The sequence below is a fragment of the Trachypithecus francoisi genome, unplaced genomic scaffold, assembly GCF_009764315.1.
Source record: "Trachypithecus francoisi isolate TF-2019V2 unplaced genomic scaffold, Tfra_2.0 Lachesis_group6, whole genome shotgun sequence".
NCBI lineage: Eukaryota > Metazoa > Chordata > Mammalia > Primates > Cercopithecidae > Trachypithecus > Trachypithecus francoisi.
In genome coordinates this window covers 28,841,341-28,860,058 of record NW_022681471.1, presented here as the reverse complement: position 1 = coordinate 28,860,058, position 18,718 = coordinate 28,841,341, and the positions used below count along the sequence as shown (strand labels likewise).

The following is an 18,718-nucleotide window of genomic DNA, read 5'->3' as shown; positions in this document are numbered from 1 at the left end:
GATTAAGATGGAGAAGTGACGATATGTTGAGGAAATAGGCAGTAAATATAGAAAACTTCAGAATGATAGAGAGGAGGAGTTGTAAGGTAGTAGGTATCCAAATAACATGACTGAAAGATGGTACTATAGGCTGGAGTAGACGATATGAAAGTTAGGACAAATGTAGATAAGTCTGTGAGGTTAATTTGGGACAAGATAAGCTTAAGGTGATTGTAGATTATCCAGGGAAAGAAGTCTAATAGTAGTTGGATATTCGAGTCTTAAGATCAAGGGAGAGATACAATGTAGATATATAAAGTATGGTATTGTTAGTATATTGGAACAACTGGAAACATGAAAATGGATGTCATCACTTCAGGAAAGAGTATAGAGTAAGAAGAATTTCATGCCAGGTATCTAGTCATCTAGCACTACTATCAGTAAGGCAGTGGAGGGGAAAGAGGAACCTATGAAAGAAACCAGGAAGAAAATGTCAGGCAGCTGTTAACAGTGTGCAGTATCTTGAAAGCTAAGTGTGGTAGTCAATACTACCACTTGCCAATATTTTCACTTCACGTCCATCTCAGTACACAGTAGTATTATACTTCCCTGAGCCTTGGAGTTCAGCATGGACAAATGACTTGCTCTGGCTAACCAAATGTGAGTGTAAATAGCATGTGTCAGCTCTGAGAGAGGATGGGAAGCCCTTCAAGAGCCAATACATAATTTGCCATGTTGCCTTCCCCTAGCCACGGTAAGTAGCATTATGCCAGATGGTCTTTGCCCTATCATTCTATGCCCCTTATTGAAGATGACATAGAAGCGAGTGGGTCCCCCTGCCCCAACCAGAGATAGTGTGAGTGAGAAATAAACTTCAGTTACTTTAGGACACTGAGATTTTCAGATTGTTTCCTACTGCATATTAATCTAACCCGTCTTGACTGATAAATTAAAGTTTCAAAACAATGAGAGTTATCAATAACACCACTAATAGTATAATAAGTATATTAATTAACATCAATATAGTATGTAAAATATGACAGACGCTGTTCTAATCATTCTACTTTTATAATATTCCTAACAACTTTAATAACTGTATGAGATAGGTACTATTATCCCAACTTTACAGATGGAAAAAAAAAAAACTGAGACACGACGTGGGTAAGAGAATTTTTCAAGTTAACTTGGGTAGTAGATGGTTAAGCCAGCATTATTAATATGGTAGGATAGCTGCAAGTTCATGCACTTTACCATGTTTATACATTTTTACAACATTGTTGGCTATAAAAAGAGATATACAGAGACTTAGAAGTATGTCTTAAGTTTGGTACCATGGAGGATATTAGTATTCTTCACATACACTGTTTCAATAGAGTGGCTAGTGCAATAGAGAGTTTTAGGAGTTGGAGTGGAGATAGTACACATAGAAAATAACTTCGAGAAGCTTGTTTGAAAATGAAAGGGAGGAAGGTATCATAGCTACATTCAGGGATAAGAGAAATTGCCTTTGTTTTCAGAGGAGAGACTGACACATACTTGTAAGATAGTACAAAAGAGTCAGTAGGAAGACAAAGGTCGAAGATATAGTAGAAATAACACATTGCTGACAGCAAATTCTCATAAATACCATAAAGGGGATGATATCAAATCTACAGTTAGAGTTTTACTTGAAAGGAAGAGGGACACCTCTTCTCACATTGCATGAAAGTTTATGAGGTTATATATAAATGTTGAAATGAAGGTGGGGAGGATAGGACAGAGAAAAGGTATGAATGAATGTAATATATCAAGGAGAATTTGGGGAAACAGAGCATTAGGGAAGGAATAGATGGAAGAGGCATGCTTGTAATAAACTATAGGAAAGAGAAGAGTTTGAAAAAGAGATAAGAGTTTACACAATTGTGGAAAGAATGGAATGGAGTAGATGTAAACAGAAAAGAAGCTGTATGGAATGAGGTGGATGGAGGACAGAATAATGAGGAGATGTGGATGGGCTGAAGACAGTAAGCAAATGGAAGAGAAGCAAGAGGAGGGAGAGAGTAATGGGCAGGAAAGGATCTGAACACAGTAGAGATTACAAATAGTGAGGAGAAATAGAGAATGAATGAAAAGAACAGGATAGAGGAGAAACAACAATAAAAGGAATAAAGCATAGAAGATAGGTTTAAGTTTTGGGGGAGGGATAGAGAAGAGAGAAGAAAGGAGAGAGGATAGGAATATTGAAATATAAAAACATAGAAGATGCAGGTTGAGGAGGGCAGAGGATGAAGCCGAACAAAGGATTAGTTGCCTTGAAATAAAGTTGAATGAATGGGAAGGTGATGATAATTGGGCCCTTTATCCTAGTCTGAATTGGACAAGAAAGTCAAGTTCGATGAGATTAGAGTCTATGTAGAATGCCCTTGTGCTTATTCAGATTTACAGAATAGAGGAAGTACAGAAGCATGGAAGCATGATGAAGTCATTGGTTTCCTACACAGTAGCACCTTAGGTCCAGGAAGGTGGGCCTGGAGGGAGACCTAGGCTCAAAATGGAAAAATAAAAGCCTGGTTCTTTTTACAGCCCCACAATTAATTCACCTAGTGACATTTCTCAAGTCACAAACCGTCCGCTTTCTCTAGTCTGATAGTAATGTAGCTGCTGCCTGTCTTGCAGCCATATGAAAAGCAAAAATTGAATAAGGTCTGCAGAATACTTAGAATTTTTCGGAAAGTGTTATTCTTTAGCATCCCTATTTTTATTTTGACCCTCAGGAATCTTATCTGGAGTCCATGGGGAGACTACAGTAGGACAGCTTCCTACTAAAATCTGAGCAAGCATTGCATGGGTATGTAACTAGGGCAGTGTAGAAAGAAGCCTTGCTTTGCCTCATCTTGGGACCTCAGAACAACCATAAAAATACAGGCAAAAACCCATTACCTGCTGCTTACTTCAGCAGCACACATACTAAAATTGGAACAATGCATAGATAATTAGCAGAGCCCAGCCCAAGATGATACACACATTTATAAAATATTTTCTATTATTCAGGTATGGACATATAGAGAACTTCATCTCTATTAATGTCATATTATTTGTTTATGAGGATACAGGTAAACGTGTTCATTGTATATAAATGTTGCATAATATATAATACAGTAAAAAAGTACTATTGACTATCTGAATATGAAGGATAACTTTATTGAATGTAACTAGATTTTATCCTATTGACTTAAAACATTCAGCACATTCACGAGTGCTTATTATGTTTAAAGTTCTGGAAGGCACAGGTCATGCTCTTAACGACTCTACAGTTAAAGAGACCTGTGCACAGATAGCTGCACAGGAATACAAAATTCCTGAAATGGAGGTGCAAAATGTGCTAGAATTGCAGGAGAAGTCACATCTAAAATGATATGGGGTTATCAAAGAAAGCTGCAAAAGGAGGTGATGCAGAGTTTGTCCCTTGAATCTTGAAGGAAGTGTAGGTGAATATCAAACAAATGAGAGACAGGGCTGAGGTAGAGGAGGGTTTTCCAGGCAGAAGAAATAGTATGCACAAAGACATGTATTCATGAATCAACATCATGCATCAGAAAATCCATGCTTCTTTGTGAGACCTGATAGGGGAAATAGAGAGTATTATGGGAGCATCTAGCAAGGACAGTGAAATGATTCTGTGGGGAATAGCCACAAAAAATTCCGGAGGAAATCACCTTCTGAATGCTTTCTGAGACCTAAAAGATCTGTAGAAGTAAATTAAAAGACAGGGAGGAACTATTCCAGAGTTCGAGTATAGCATGTATAAAGGCTTGAAGAGTGAGAGGAGAAGGTAGTGATGATACATTGAAGGACTAAAAGTTCAGTGTGACTGGACCAGAGTACAGTGCAGGAAAGCAGTCTGAGGTGGAGAGAGGGGCTTATATGCTATGTTGGCATAAACATGATGAGGATCCATTAAAGAGTTTATTGCGGAGGAAGAAATCAAACAAATTTGCATTTAAGATAGATCACTCTGGGAGCAGTGTAGGAGGCAGATTAGAAGGAGGCAAGGCTGAAGATGAGGTGCCTAGCTAAGAAGCTGCCATAATACTCAAATGATAATCCTAATGACAACTACGTATTATATATACTATGTATATGTAGTATACTATGTGTTGAACACCTACAATTTGTTAGGTACTTTCTGTAAAACATCTCTAATCTTCACAACACTTATTCTAGCTTCAGGTTACTGCTTTTTCCACTAAATTAGGTTTTGAGGAAGAATTGTGGACATACAATATGTTCAAGAGGTAGCACTGATAGCACTTGGTGCCTAATTGGAAGTGTGGGGTTCAGGATGTTTTATGGCTAGTTTCTATAAGCAAATAAGTTGCCTAGGATAATGGAAGTATTGGGGTGTAATATAAATGATGACCCAATTGTTAACATTTCCATAGAATAAAGAGGAGTAATCAGATTTTGGAACATGGCAGTGATAAAGAAAGGGAGTAGGAAATATAGCCAAAAGCATACCTATTTGGAAGGATTTGTGCATGACAGATGAGGGATGATAATGAAAAAGTGATACAGAATATGTTTATCCTGTAGTTACAGGAAAGCATTATTGTTTTTACAGATTTATTTATGTTTTAATTGACATATAAAATTGTATTTACTGTGTACAACATGATGTTAAGTATATATACATTGCAGAATAATTAAATCTTGCTATTCGCAAATGCATTACTTCACATAGATATCCTTTTGTGATGAGAACATTTGACATCCATTCTCAGCATTTTCCAAGAATACAATATATTGTCATTATTGTCAACTAGTCACCGTGCTGTATAATAGATCATTTGAACTTATTACTCCTACCTAATTATAAATATGCATCCTTTGACCAACATAATTTTTTTTAAAGTGAATGACATGACAAGATAATTTGTGATAACACAAGTTGCTGAACCCAATAATGAATAACAGTTCAAACATGATAGAAGTGTATTTCTTGCTTCTGAAAGTTCAAAGCAGGTGTTCCCCATTGACAAGCGGCTCATTTCCAAGTGGTGCAGCACATGGTTTTCAAGACCACTGTGCTTATTTGTATTAAGTCAACAGAAGATGAAAGAGCATGACAGATTGTATATGAGAGGTATTTACAGACCAGGCCTTGAGTGGCATACTCATTTCTACTGACATTACTTTAACTAGAATGAGGTCACATGGACATGGTGGGAAAAGAAACATTGCCAAGAAAACGAGAAAGTGGATTTAGTGAACAGTTGGCAAGTATTTGCTAATCCCTGTTTTTTTTTTTAAATTAAAATCCGTGGTTGCACTCTGGAAGATAAATAGACAGAAATACTAGTTAGCAGACCCTTTCATAGTCCAGGGAAGACTGACAGAGGTACAACAAAAGGCAGTGAGAAGTGAGAGTGGAAGAAGGGCAAGTATGATGAGAGAGGTTTTCAATAGAACTTGAAGTCCAACTGGATATAGGGTATTGAGGAAAAAGGTGCATTGAGAATGTCCCTGACATATTCTCCCTGGATATTGAGTGAATTGTGATGTTATCAACAACAACCACCACCACCACAACAAAAACTCATTATAGGAGAAGAAGGAGATATTTTGGAGAGAAGAGGGGATAGTTGAGAGTTTACATGTCTTGGGGATTTGCTATATGCTATATATTGTGCTAGTCGCTTCACATGTATTTGTTTCATTTAATCCTCACAGCCATGTTCGTGTGTATATACTACAGAAGCATAATATAGCATGGTTATTAAGAAGGTGGTTCTGCAGTAAGACTGCTCCTGGTCCTTCCTCTGTAAAATGAGGCAAATCATAACAATGCCTGCCTCATAGGCCATTGCAGGAAGTAAATGAGATAAGGCATGTAAATTGCTTGGTATACTTCTTGCCATTCTGTGAAGTGTTTTTATTTTTATTGTTAATATCCCCATTTTTACAGTTAGCAAACTGAAGTTTCAATAGAGCAAACTCACACCACCAATAAGTGGCAGAGCTGGTATAGAGACCCAAGTCGTTCTGCTAGTGAAAACCTTTTTTCCCCTTTACATCACATCATTTCTTCTAATAAGGGAAGGTGTGGGCTATCAATTTTAAATAATGAATCTAAGGTGGACATGACAAGCTGCAGTTGGAAATGCAGTTCTGGAACTCAGGAAAACTTTGACACAGTGAAATTTGTAAAACTGAATACATTGCACAAAAATGTCAGCTATGGATTATGTTACACAGTAATGGTGTCCTACATTTAGCTCAAAAGAAATAGGCATTAGTTTCTCCATGTTTAATCACCAAGAGGAAAGTGGTGCTCTGAACCAATTAAGTGTGGGTTACTATCATATTAAGGCCATGACATTTTTTATTGTATGACTGAGTCAGTTTTATGTGCTTTGAATATTCCAAAGACAAACTATTTGAAGGCTAAATTCTGCATGTCAGGAACCCTCCTCCCACAAACTTCATCAGTAAAACTCTTCTCCTACTTATTTAGATGCAAATAGCTTGCACTTGCATGTTCATTATAGTATCTGCCTCTGAAATGGCCAGGAACCAGGGAAAGCATTTGGGCCAGGCTGTTAGTTGTATAGGATTTAATGTAATCAGATCAACCAAGCATTGATAGCTTGTTTCACACAGTCTTTTTTTGTAAAGGCTTTTGCTCTAGGGGATTCCACCTGTGGTTCCTTATTCATTAAGCTAGCAACTGACTCACAGAGCCACACTTAGTGAATCTCACTCCAGTGAACAGAAGTAAGAGCATAGAAGAGATGGAATGGTTCATTTTGGGCTCTGAGAAAGCTTACAATGAGGTGAGAAGGAAATAATAGTGTAAGTCTTCAGTCAATCCCAAATTACTCTGTGCACTCTTCATGCAAGGATATCAACTCCTGCCCTCCAAGAGCTCATATCTTAGGAGGAATGATGGGGCATATCATTCACTGTACTATAAGGCATAATGGAAGTTTCACACAAAGCTGACAGTGAAGTGCTATGAGCTAAAAATTACAGGATTCACTGAAACCTGGGGACATGGGCCCAGATGTGTGGCAGGGCTTCACAGGGGAACTAACATTTGAGCTGGAAGGTGGGAAGGAAAAAAAGTATTCCTGAGACGTTTCCTCACATTATTTCATTTTTGCCAGTTCCATGTGGAAATCATGGCCTTGAAATAACAAGGACTGCCTTTATTCTCCAAGCAAGAAACTGGTCTCCAGGCAAATTGAGTCTGTTTAAAAGTTCACTCTAACAGAGGGATTTACAGATCAACATAAGTGTCCCTCTTGTTCCAAAGAACCCAGCTATTTTAGGTGCTACCCCTAGACAGAGTAGAAACTCTGTTTTAGTAGAATAAACATCAGAGAAGGAATTAAGAGCCATGGTTGTGAATCCCAACTTTGGAACAGATCAGCAGTGTAACCATGAGCAAGGCATTTTTCTTCTCTGGGTCTCAGTCTCTTCTTTTGGGACACGTTGCTGAAATACCTGCTCTGCCTATCTCACAGAAATATTTATTAAATCAGGAAACAACTGTCAACCATCTGCTGTGTGCCAATTACCATACCAGGGATGGGATTACAATGATGAAGAGACCACTCTCTCAAGTTGCTCATAGTCCTGTGCAGAAGACAGAGAGCTAAACAGACACTAATAATCCTATGTGGTAAGGTCTAAGACTGTTGTCCAAAGAGCTCTTAGATTGCTGTGAGCTGGAGGAAACCACAATACTTGTAGGGCACAGACAAAGCATAATGGAAGAGGGAATATTTCAGAAAAGACTTGGAGGAAATATGTTGTGCATATAAAAAGGAAAGGGTATTCCAGGCAGGAAAAAAACTGTATGAAAAGACACAGATACATGAGAGTTTTGTTTTGTAAAATCGTAAGTTTTTACAGATGGCTGGAGAATGGGGGAGAGCGTGTCAGAAAATGAGGTTGGAGCTACATGTCTGAGATAATTGTTGAAACTCAGATGTGCTCCCTCTGAAGGCTAAGTGGAGCAGTAAAGTGGTGGCCCTCCTTCCTGTGTACTGAGCTTCTTGTCTATAACTTGAAGATTTAATGGGACACCTCAGACAACTGGCATTCTTGTGACTAATGTGTTGCTTGGTTTGGGTGTTTGGTGGTAGTATATTTCAAGTGACTCATGCTGTACGGATAATGGCTATTAATGATTTGTTATTCTTTCTTTTTCACCATAAATCCCAAATCCTGCCCTTACTCCATTATTATAGAAATAGCCAGTCTGGCACCTCAACTGCTCCTGAAGCAGTGTTATTTGTCCTTAGAGAGAACATTCCTAAGAGTTCAGAGTAGGCTGTTCTACTTCGAGAAGGCCTAATTGACAGATTGCTTTCAGTAGGGCTCATACTGAACTCCAGAGCCCCTCGTCTCCTACAAAGTTCAAACTGTTCCCTCCTACGTTATACTTAAACACATTGATAGCCTCACTGAACAACCAGTGCATATATTCAATAAACTTTAGATTTTTAACCTTTAGGATTCTAGTTAGTGTGGGAATCTTTTTTCTCTAACCTTATTTATAGTTTTCTTCTATTTTATGCCCTTATTTAAAAAATAATCCATATTCTATGTGCAAAAATCTAAGAATGATTTGATATTTTTCTGTGGGGCAGTTAATTTAGGTGACTCATTTTCATTCAGTTAATTTTGCATATTTTTTAATTCTTTGAGATATAGCTTGCATATTTTAAAGTATACAAATGTTATTTGTATAGCTGCACAGTATTCTGGGTAAGGAATATGTGCTAGAGGTTGCTACATTAGAAGGGTAAAGTAATGGAGAAGTAGCTTATGATAACCAGAACTTCACTTTCCTGAAGTGTCACTCTCCCTGGATTAAAGGCAAACGGGCACTGTCTTAATCCGTTTGAACTGCTATAATAAAACACCTTATACAGGGTAATTTATAAACAACAGAACTTATTTCTCACTGTTCTTGAGGTCAGGAAGTCCAAGATCAAGGCTCCAGTACATTCAGTATCTAAAGGCTACCTCTCTGCTTCAAATATGGCAACTTTCTGCTGTGTCCTCACATGGCAGAAGAGACTAACATTTTCCTTTAGGTCACTTTTATAGGGCTAGTAATCCCATTCAAGAGGACAGAGCCCTCACGACTTAATCACTTCTCTAATGCCCCACCACTTAATACTATCACATTAGTGGTTATATTATAATTTCAAAATTGTAATTTCAGGGGGACACAAACATTCAGACCACAGCAGGCACTGAGGATATGGATGTAATAGTTTCTGAGTTGGACAATTGTCTCATTGGGTTAGTGTGTTGGATGGATTTCCATCTAAAAGCAAATGACTTACATGTGGTATTCAATCTAGTTCAGGAGACAAGACATATGTACTAGCAAAAATATCCTTAATATGCAAAGAACTGCATAATAAATGCAAAGTAAATACTGGCTTTTGTATCAATGGTATAATAAAGTGTTAAAAATCAGCAAATCATATAGTAAGAATAATCTCTGATATGTTTGCTTGTTTTGAAAATGCACTTAGGTATTTCCAATAAAGATGAGATAAGGGCACCAAATAGCCAAGTCACTAATCTGTCTCAATTCCAAAGGTATAGAAAGAAATTATTTACCCTGTGACTTTTAGTCAATAGCAGGGATTTCGAACCCAATGAGATAGCATAGCATAATTGCTGGACCAAATGTTTCAAATGACCATATGCAGTCTATGGTGTACCCCTTGCTTCATTTCCCCTCCTTCCTTCAAGATTCTGATACATATACCTTCTGCCTGAGGTGTGTGGAGAGTCAGTGGAAAGACATGAACCCAGCTAGTATGCTGAATCTCAGTCATTAGACTTCTTGTCTTTCCTAGATACCATCACTCCCTTTGTAGTATCATCCAGTCTTAGGCCTTTAATTAGCATCGACAAGGTGTTAGCTAACAAGGCACAGATAACTGAAGTAACTTACACATAACTACTACTACAAGCTGGGTGCATGGTGGACCTGAGTTTTAAATCTGGCAGTCTGGCTTTGGAATCCATGCTCTATTTTTAATAAATAAATAAAAATTATATGTATTTATGGTGTACAATAGAATGTCTTCATATATTTATACATTGGGGAATAGCTGAATTAAGATAATTTCATGTGCATTAACTCACATCTCAATTTTTGTGCTGAGAACACGTGAATCCTGCTCTCTTAGCGATTTTTAAGTACATAAAACACTTATTAACTATAGTCACCATGTTGTACAATAGATCTCTAGAATTTATTTTTCCTTGTAACTGAAATTTTATATTCTTTGACCAACATCTTCCCAGTCCTCCCACTTCCTGGCCACCATTCTACTTTCTTTCTATGAGTCCAACTTGTATACACTCCACATATAAATGACATTGTAGAGTATTGTCTTTCTGTGTGTGGCTTATTTTGCTTAAGATAATGTCGTCCATGTTCATCCATGTTGTTGCAAATGGCAGGATTTCCTTTCCTTCTAAGGCTAGGTAGTATTTTATTGTGTATATATACCACATCTTTGTATCCATTTATCCACCAATGAATGTTTAAATTGATTCCATATCTTGGCTATTGTGAATAATGCTGAAATAAACATGAAAATGCAGATATCTCTTCAACATACTGATTTCATTTCCTTTGGATGCATGTACACACAGTAATGGGGTTGGTGGGTTATATGGTATTTCTATTTTTAATTTTTAAGGAACCTCCATACTGTTTTTTTATAATGGCTGTATGAAAGAGTTCTCTTTTCTCCACATTCTCGCCAACACCTATCTTTTATCTTTTTGGTATAGCCATCCTAACATGTGTGAGGTGATATCTGATTATGGTTTTGATTTGAATTTCTCTATTTATTAATGAAGTTGAGCCTCTTTTCATACATCTATGACAAATATTTATTCAGATCCTTTGCCTATTTTAGAAATTGGGCTATTTGTTTCCTTGCTATTGAGTTGAGTTCCTATATATTTTGAATATTAACCCTTTATTTGATGTATAGTACGCAATATTTTCTCCCATTCCACAGGCTATCTCTTCACTAGGTAAACTGTTTCCTTGGATGTGCTGAAGCTTTTTAGATTGATGTAATGCCATTTGGCTATTTTTGCTTTTGTTGTCTATGCTTTTGGGGTCATTTACAAAAAAATCATTGCCCAGGCCAGTGCTGTTGAGCTTTCTCTCTCTGTTTTCTTCTACTAGTTTTATAGTTTCAACTCAAAATATTTTGAGTTGACTTTTGAGTGTGGTGTAAATGGGGTCCAATTTCATTTTTTTGTATGTGGATATCCTGTTTTCCAACACCATTTATTGAAGAGACTGTTCTTTCCCCTATCGTGTGTTCTTGGCATCTTTTATGAAAACCAATTGATTGTAAATGTGTGGAGTTATTTCTGGGCTCTCTATTCTGTTCCATTGGTCTATGTGTTTATTTTTATGTTAGTACCATGCTGTTTTGATTACTATAGAAATCAAATAGTGCAATGCTTTGTTCTTTTTGATTTATTATTTTTACTTAAAATTGCTTTCACTATTTGGGGTCTTTTGTGGCTCCATACAAATTTTATGATTTCTTTCTATTTCTGTGAATAATGTCACTGGATTTTTGATAAGGATTGCATTGAATCTGTAGCTCACTTTGGGTAGTATCAATATTTTAACAATATGATTATTTCAATCCATGAACAAAAGATGATTTTCAATTTATTTGTGTCTTCTTCAGTTTGTCATCAATGCTTAGTGTATAGATCTTTCATCTCTGAAAATGTTAAATTTATTCTTAAGCATATCTTTGTAGCTATAGTGAATTTGATTATTTTCTTGATTATTTTTTAAATACTGTGTAGAAATGTTACTGAATTTTGCACCTTGATTTTGTATCCTGCAACTTTACTGAGTTCATTTATTAGTTCTGACAATTGTTTGTTGGGGTCTTTAGGATTTTCAATATATGTAATCATGTGATATGCAGACAGGGACAATTTAATGTCTTCCTTTCCTATTTAGATGTCTGTTTTTTCTTTCCCTTGCCTAATTGCTCCAGCTAGAAAACCCCAAAGATTGCACCAAAAGATTCCTAAATTTGATAAATGAATTCAGTACTTTCAGGATAAAAACTCCACATTCAAAAATCAATAGCATTTCCATATACTAGTACTGATCAAACTAAGAAACAAGTCAAGAATGCAAGCTCATTTACAATAGCTACAATAAAATTATGTAGGAATACATTTAACCAAGGAGGTGAAAGATCTCTACAAAGAAAACTACAAAACACTGATGAAGGTAATTGTAAATGACACAAAGAAATGGGAAAACATCCCATGCTCATGCATTAGAAGAATCAAAATTGTTAAAATGACCACACTACTCAAAGCAATCTAGAGATTCAGTGCAATTCCTACCAAAATACCAATGTCATTTTTCACAGAATTAGAAAAAAATCTTAAAATTAATATAGAACCACAGAAGAACACAAAGAGCTGAAGCAATCCTAAACAAAAAGAACAAAGCTACCAGCATCACATTACGTGGTTTCAAATTATTCTACAAGGCTATAGTAACCCAAACAGCATGGTACTGGTATAGAAGTAGACAAATTGATCAATGGAAAAGATTAGAGAATCCAGAAATAAAGCCTCATACCTACAGCCAACCAACCTTTGAAAAAAATCAACAGAAACATACACTGGAGAAAGGACACCCTATTCAATAAATGCTACTGGGAAATCTGGGTTGCAATATGCAGAAGAAGGAAAGTGGACCCCTATCTTTTACCATATACAAAAATCTACTCAAGATGGATTAAAGACTCAAATGTAAGATCTGAAACTATTAAAATACTAGAAGAAAATCTAGAAAAACTCTACTGGTCATTGGCTTTGGCAAAGAATTTATGACTGAGATCTCAAAAGGAAATGCAATGAAAACAAGAATAGAGAAATGGGACTTAATTAAATGAAAAACACTTTTGCACAGCAAAAGAAATAATCAACAAAGTGAATAGACAGGGGGGCACCCAAGATGGCCGAATAGGAAGAGCTCCAGCCTCCAGCTCCCAGCGTGAGTGATACAGAAGATGGGTGATTTCTGCATTTTCAACTGAGGTACTGGGTTCATCTCACAGGGGCGTGTTGGACAGTCAGTGCTGCTTAGTGGGTGCAGCCCAACCAGTGAGAGCTGAAGGAGGGCAAGGCATTGCCTCACCTGGGAAGCACAAGGGGGAAGGGAATTCCTTTTCCTAGCCAAGGGAAACTGAGAAACACAACACCTGGAAAATCGGGTAACTCCCACCCTAACACTGCGCTTTACCAAGGGTCTTAGCAAACGGCACACCAGGAGATTATATCCCAAGCCTGGCCCAGAGGGTCCCACACCCACGGAGCCTCCCTCATTGCCAGAACAGCAGTCTGAGATCTAACTGCAAGGTGGCAGCGAGGCTGGGGGAGGGGTGCCCACCATTGCTGAGGCTTAAGTAGGTAAACAAAGCTGCCAGGAAGCTCGAATTGGGTGGAGCCCATTGCAGCTCAAGGACGCCTGCCTGCCTCTTTAGACTCCACCTCTGGGGACAGGGCACAGCTAAACAAAAAGCAGCAGAAACCTCTGTAGAAGTAAATGTCCCCATCTGACAACTTTGAAGAGAGCAGTGGTTCTCCCAGCATGGAGGTGGAGATCTGATAACGGACAGACTGCCTGCTCAAGTGGGTCCCTGACCCCTGAGTAACCTAACTGGGAGACATCCCCCACTAGGTGCAGAGTGACACCTCACACCTCACATGGCTGAGTACACCTCTGAGACGAAGCCTCCAAAGCAAGAATCAGACAGCAACATTTGCTGTTCAGCAATATTCTATCTTCTGCAGTCTCTGCTGCTGATACCCAGGCAAACAGGGTCTGGAGTGGACCTCAAGCAAACTCCAACAGAGCTGCAGCTGAGGATCCTGACTGTCAGAAGGAAAACTAGCAAACAGAAAGGACACCCACACCAAAATCTCATCAGTATGTCATAATCATCAAACACCAAAGGCAGATAAAACCACAAAGATGGGGAAAAAGCAGTGCAGAAAAGCTGGAAATTCAAAAAATCAGAGCGCATCTCTCCCTCCAAAGGAGCGCAGCTCATCACCAGCAATGGAACAAAGCTGGACGGAGAATGACTTTGATGAGTTGAGAGAAGAAGGCTTCAGTTGATCAAACTTCTCAGAGCTAAAGGAGGAACTACGTAACCAGCGCAAAGAAACTAAAAACCTTGAAAAAAGAATGGAAGAATGGATAACTAGAATAACCAATGCAGAGAAGTCCATGAACAAACTGATAGAGATGAAAACCATGACACGAGAACTATGTGACAAATGCACAAGCTTCAGTAACTGACTCGATCAACTGGAAGAAAGAGTATCAATGATTGAAGATCAAATGAATGAAATGAAGCGAGAAGAGAAGTTTAGAGAAAAAAGAGTAGGAGGAAATGAACAAAGCCTCCAAGAAATATGGGATTATGTGAAAAGACCAAATCCATGTCTGATTGCTGTGCCTGAAAGTGATGGGGAGAATGGAACCAAGTTGGAAAACACTCTGCAGGATATTATCCAGGAGAACTTCCCCAACCTAGCAAGGCAGGCCAACATTCAAATTCAGGAAATACAGAGAACACCACAAAGATACTCCTCAAGAAGAGCAACTCCAAGACATATAATTGTCAGATTCACCAAAGTTGAAATGAAGGAAAAAATGTTAAGGGCAGCCAGAGAGAAAGGTCGGGTTACCAACAAACGGAAGCCCATCAGAAAACCAACAGATCTTTTGGCAGAAAGAGAGTGGGGGCCAATATTCAACATTCCTAAGGGAAATAATTTTCAACCCAGAATTTCATATCCAGCCAAACTAAGCTTCATAAGTGAAGGAGAAATAAAATCCTTTACAGACAAGCAAATGTTTAGACATTTTGTCACCACCAGGCCTGCCCTACAAGAGCTCCTGAAGGAAGCACTAAACATGGAAAGGAAAAACCGGTACCAGCCATTGCAAAAATAGGCCAAAATGTAAAGACCATCGATGCTAAGGAAAAACTGCATCAACTAACAAGCAAAATAGCCAGCTAACATCATCATGACACGTTCAAGTTTACACATAACAATATTAACCTTAAATGCAAATGGACTGAACGGTCCAATTAAAAGGCACAAACTGACAAATTGGATGAACAGTCAAGACCCATCAGTTTTGCTGTATTCAGGAGACCCATCTCACATGCAGAGACACGACACACATAGGCTCAAAATAAAGGGATGGAGGAAGGTCTACCAAGCAAATGGAAAACAAAAAAAGGCAGGGGTTGCAATCCTAGTCTCTGACAAAACAGACTTCAAACCATCAAAGATCAAAAGAGACAAAGAAGGCCATTACATAATGGTAAAGGGATCAATTCAACAAGAAGAGCTAACAAACCTAAATATATATGCACCCAATACAGGAGCACCAAGATTCATAAAGCAAGTCCTTAGAGACTTACAAAGAGACTTAGACTCCCATACAATAATAATGGGATATTTTAACACCCCACTGTCAACATTACACAGATCAACGAGACAGAAAGTTAACAAGGATATCCAGGAATTGAGCTCAACTCTGCACCAAGCAGACCTAATACACATCTACAGAACTCTCCACCCCAAATCAACAGAATATACATTCTTCTCAGCACCACATCACACTTATTCCAAAATTGACCACATAGTTGGAAGTAAAGCACTCCTCAGCAAATGTAAAAGAACAGAAATTATAACAAACTGTCTCTCAGACCACAGTGCGATCAAATTAGAACTCAGGACTAAGAAAATCAATCAAAACCACTCAACTACGTGGAAACTGAACAACCTGCTCCTGAATGACTACTGGGTACATAACGAAATGAAGGCAGAAAAAAAGATGTTCTTTGAAACCAGTGAGAACAAAGATACAACATACCAGAATCTCTGGGACACATTTAAAGCAGTGGGTAGAGGGAAATTTATAGCACTAAATGCCCACAAGAGAAAGCAGGAAAGATCTAAAACTGACACCCTAACATCACAATTAAAAGAACTAGAGAAGCAAGAGCAAACATATTCAAAAGCTAGCAGAAGGCAAGAAATATCTAAGATCAGAGCAGAACTGAAGGAGATGGAGACACAAAAATCCCTCCAAACAATCAATGAATCCAGGAGCTGATTTTTTGAAAAGATCAACAATATTGAAAGACCACTAGCAAGACTAATAAAGAAGAAAAGAGACAAGAATCAAATGGTCACAATAAAAAATGATAAAGGGGATATCACCACCGACCCCACAGAAATACAAACTACCATCAGAGAATACTATAAACACCTCTACACAAATAAACTAGAAAACCTAGAAGAAATGGATAAATTCCTGGACACATACACTCTCCCAAGACTAAACCAGGAAGAAGTTGAATCCCTGAATAGACCAATAGCAGGCTCTGAAATTGAGGCAATAATTAATAGCCTACCAACCAAAAAAAGTCCAGGACCAGACGGATTGACAGCCGAATTCTACCAGAGGTACAAGGAGGATTCTGAAATTATTCCAATCAATAGAAAAAGAGGGAATCCTCCCTAACTCATTTTATGAGGCCAACATCATCCTGATACCAAAGCCTGGCAGAGACACAACAAAAAAAGAGAATTTTAGACCAGTATCCCTGATCAACATCGATGCAAAAATCCTCAATAAAATTCTGGCAAACCGAATCCAGCAGCACATCAAAAAGCTTATCCACCATGATCAAGTGGGCTCCATCCCTGGGATGCAAGGCTGGTTCAACATACACAAATCAATAAACATAATCCAGCATATAAAGAGAACCAAAGACAAAGACCAAATGATGATCTCAATAGATGCAGAAAAGGCCTCTGAAAAAATTCAACAGCGCTTCATACTAAAACTCTCAATAAATTCGGTATTGATGGAATGTATCTCAAAATCATAAGAGCTATTTATGAAAATCCCACAGCCAATATCATACTGAATGGGGAAAAAGTGGAAGCATTCCCTTTGAAAACTGGCACAAGACAGGGATGCCCTCTCTCACCACTCCTATTCAAAATAGTGTTGGAAGTTCTGGCTAGGGCAATCAGGCAAGAGAAGGAAATAAAGGTATTCAATTAGGAAAAGAAGTCAAATTGTCCCTGTTTGCAGATGACATGATTGTATATTATAAAACCCCATCATCTCAGCCGAAAATCCTTAAGCTGATAAGCAACTTCAGCAAAGTCTCAGGATACAAAATCAATGTGCAAAAATCACAAGCATTCTTATACACCAATAACAGACAAACAGAGAGCCAAATCATGAATGAACTCCCATTCACAATAGCTTCAAAGAGAATAAAATACTTGGGAATCCAATTACAAGGGGTGTAAAGGACCTCTTCAAGGAGAACTACATACCACTGCTCAACAAAATAAAGGAGGACACAAACAAATGGAAGAACATACCATGCTCATGGATAGGAAGAATCAATATCGTGAAAATGGCCATACTGCCCAAGGTAATTTACAGATTCAATGCCATCCCCATTAAACTACCAATGACTTTCTTCACAGAATTGGAAAAAACTGTTTCAAAGTTCATATGGAACCAAAAAAAGAGCCCTCATCACCAAGAAAATCCTAAGCCAAAAGAACAAAGCTGGAGGCATCATGCTACCTGACTTCAAACTGTACTACAAGGCTACAGTAACCAAAACAGCATGGTACTGGTACCAAAACAGAAATATAGACCAATGGAACAGAACAGAGTCCTCAGAAATAATACCACACATCTACAGCCATCTTATCTTTGACAAACCTGAGAAAAACAAGAAATGGGGAAAGGATTCCCTATTTAATAAATGGTGCTGGGAAAATTGGCTAGCCATAAGTAGAAAGCTGAAACTGGATCCTTTCCTTACCCATTATACGAAAATTAATTAAAGATAGATTAGAGAATTAAATGTTAGACCTAAAACCATAAAAACCCTAGAAGAAAACCTAGGTAATACCATTCAGGACATAGGCATGTGCAAGGACTTCATGTCTAAAACGCCAAAAGCAACGGCAACAAAAACCAAAACTGACAAATGGGATCTAATTAAACTAAAGAGCTTCTGCACAGCAAAAGAAACTACCTTCAGAGTGAACAGGCAACCTACAGAATGGGAGAAAAGTTTTGCAATCTACTCATCTGACAAAGGGCTAATATCCAGAATCTACAAAGAACTCAAACAAACTTACAAGAAAAAAAACAACCCCATCAAAAAGTGGGGAAAGGATATGAACAGACATTTCTCAAAAGAAGACATTCATACAGCCAACAGACACATGAAAAAATGCTCATCATCACTCGCCCTCAGAGAAATGCAAATCAAAACCACAATGAGATACCATCTCACACCAGTTAGAATGGCAATCATTAAAAAGTCAGGAAACCACAGGTGTTGGAGAGGATGTGGAGAAATAGGAACACTTTTACACTGTTGGTGGGACTGTAAACTGGTTCAACCATTGTGGAAAACAGTATGGCAATTCCTCAAGGATCTAGAATTAGAAATACCATTAGACCTAGCCATCCCATTCCTGGGTATATACCCAAAGGATTATAAGTCATGCTGCTATAAAGACACATGCACACGTATGTTTATTGTGGCACTATTCACAATAGCAAAGACTTGGAATCAAC

At 38.0% G+C, this 18,718-nt stretch overlaps 1 protein-coding gene and 1 non-coding gene across 2 annotated transcripts in view; both read left to right on the top strand.

Annotated features, from left to right (window-relative positions):
* GABRA3 (gamma-aminobutyric acid type A receptor subunit alpha3) overlaps positions 1–18,718 on the top strand; it is a 330,737-nt gene that overhangs the window by 233,250 nt on the left and 78,769 nt on the right.
* Positions 2,902–3,006, top strand: LOC117078629. The gene has a single exon (XR_004435070.1). It is a non-coding gene; the product is annotated as a U6 spliceosomal RNA (small nuclear RNA).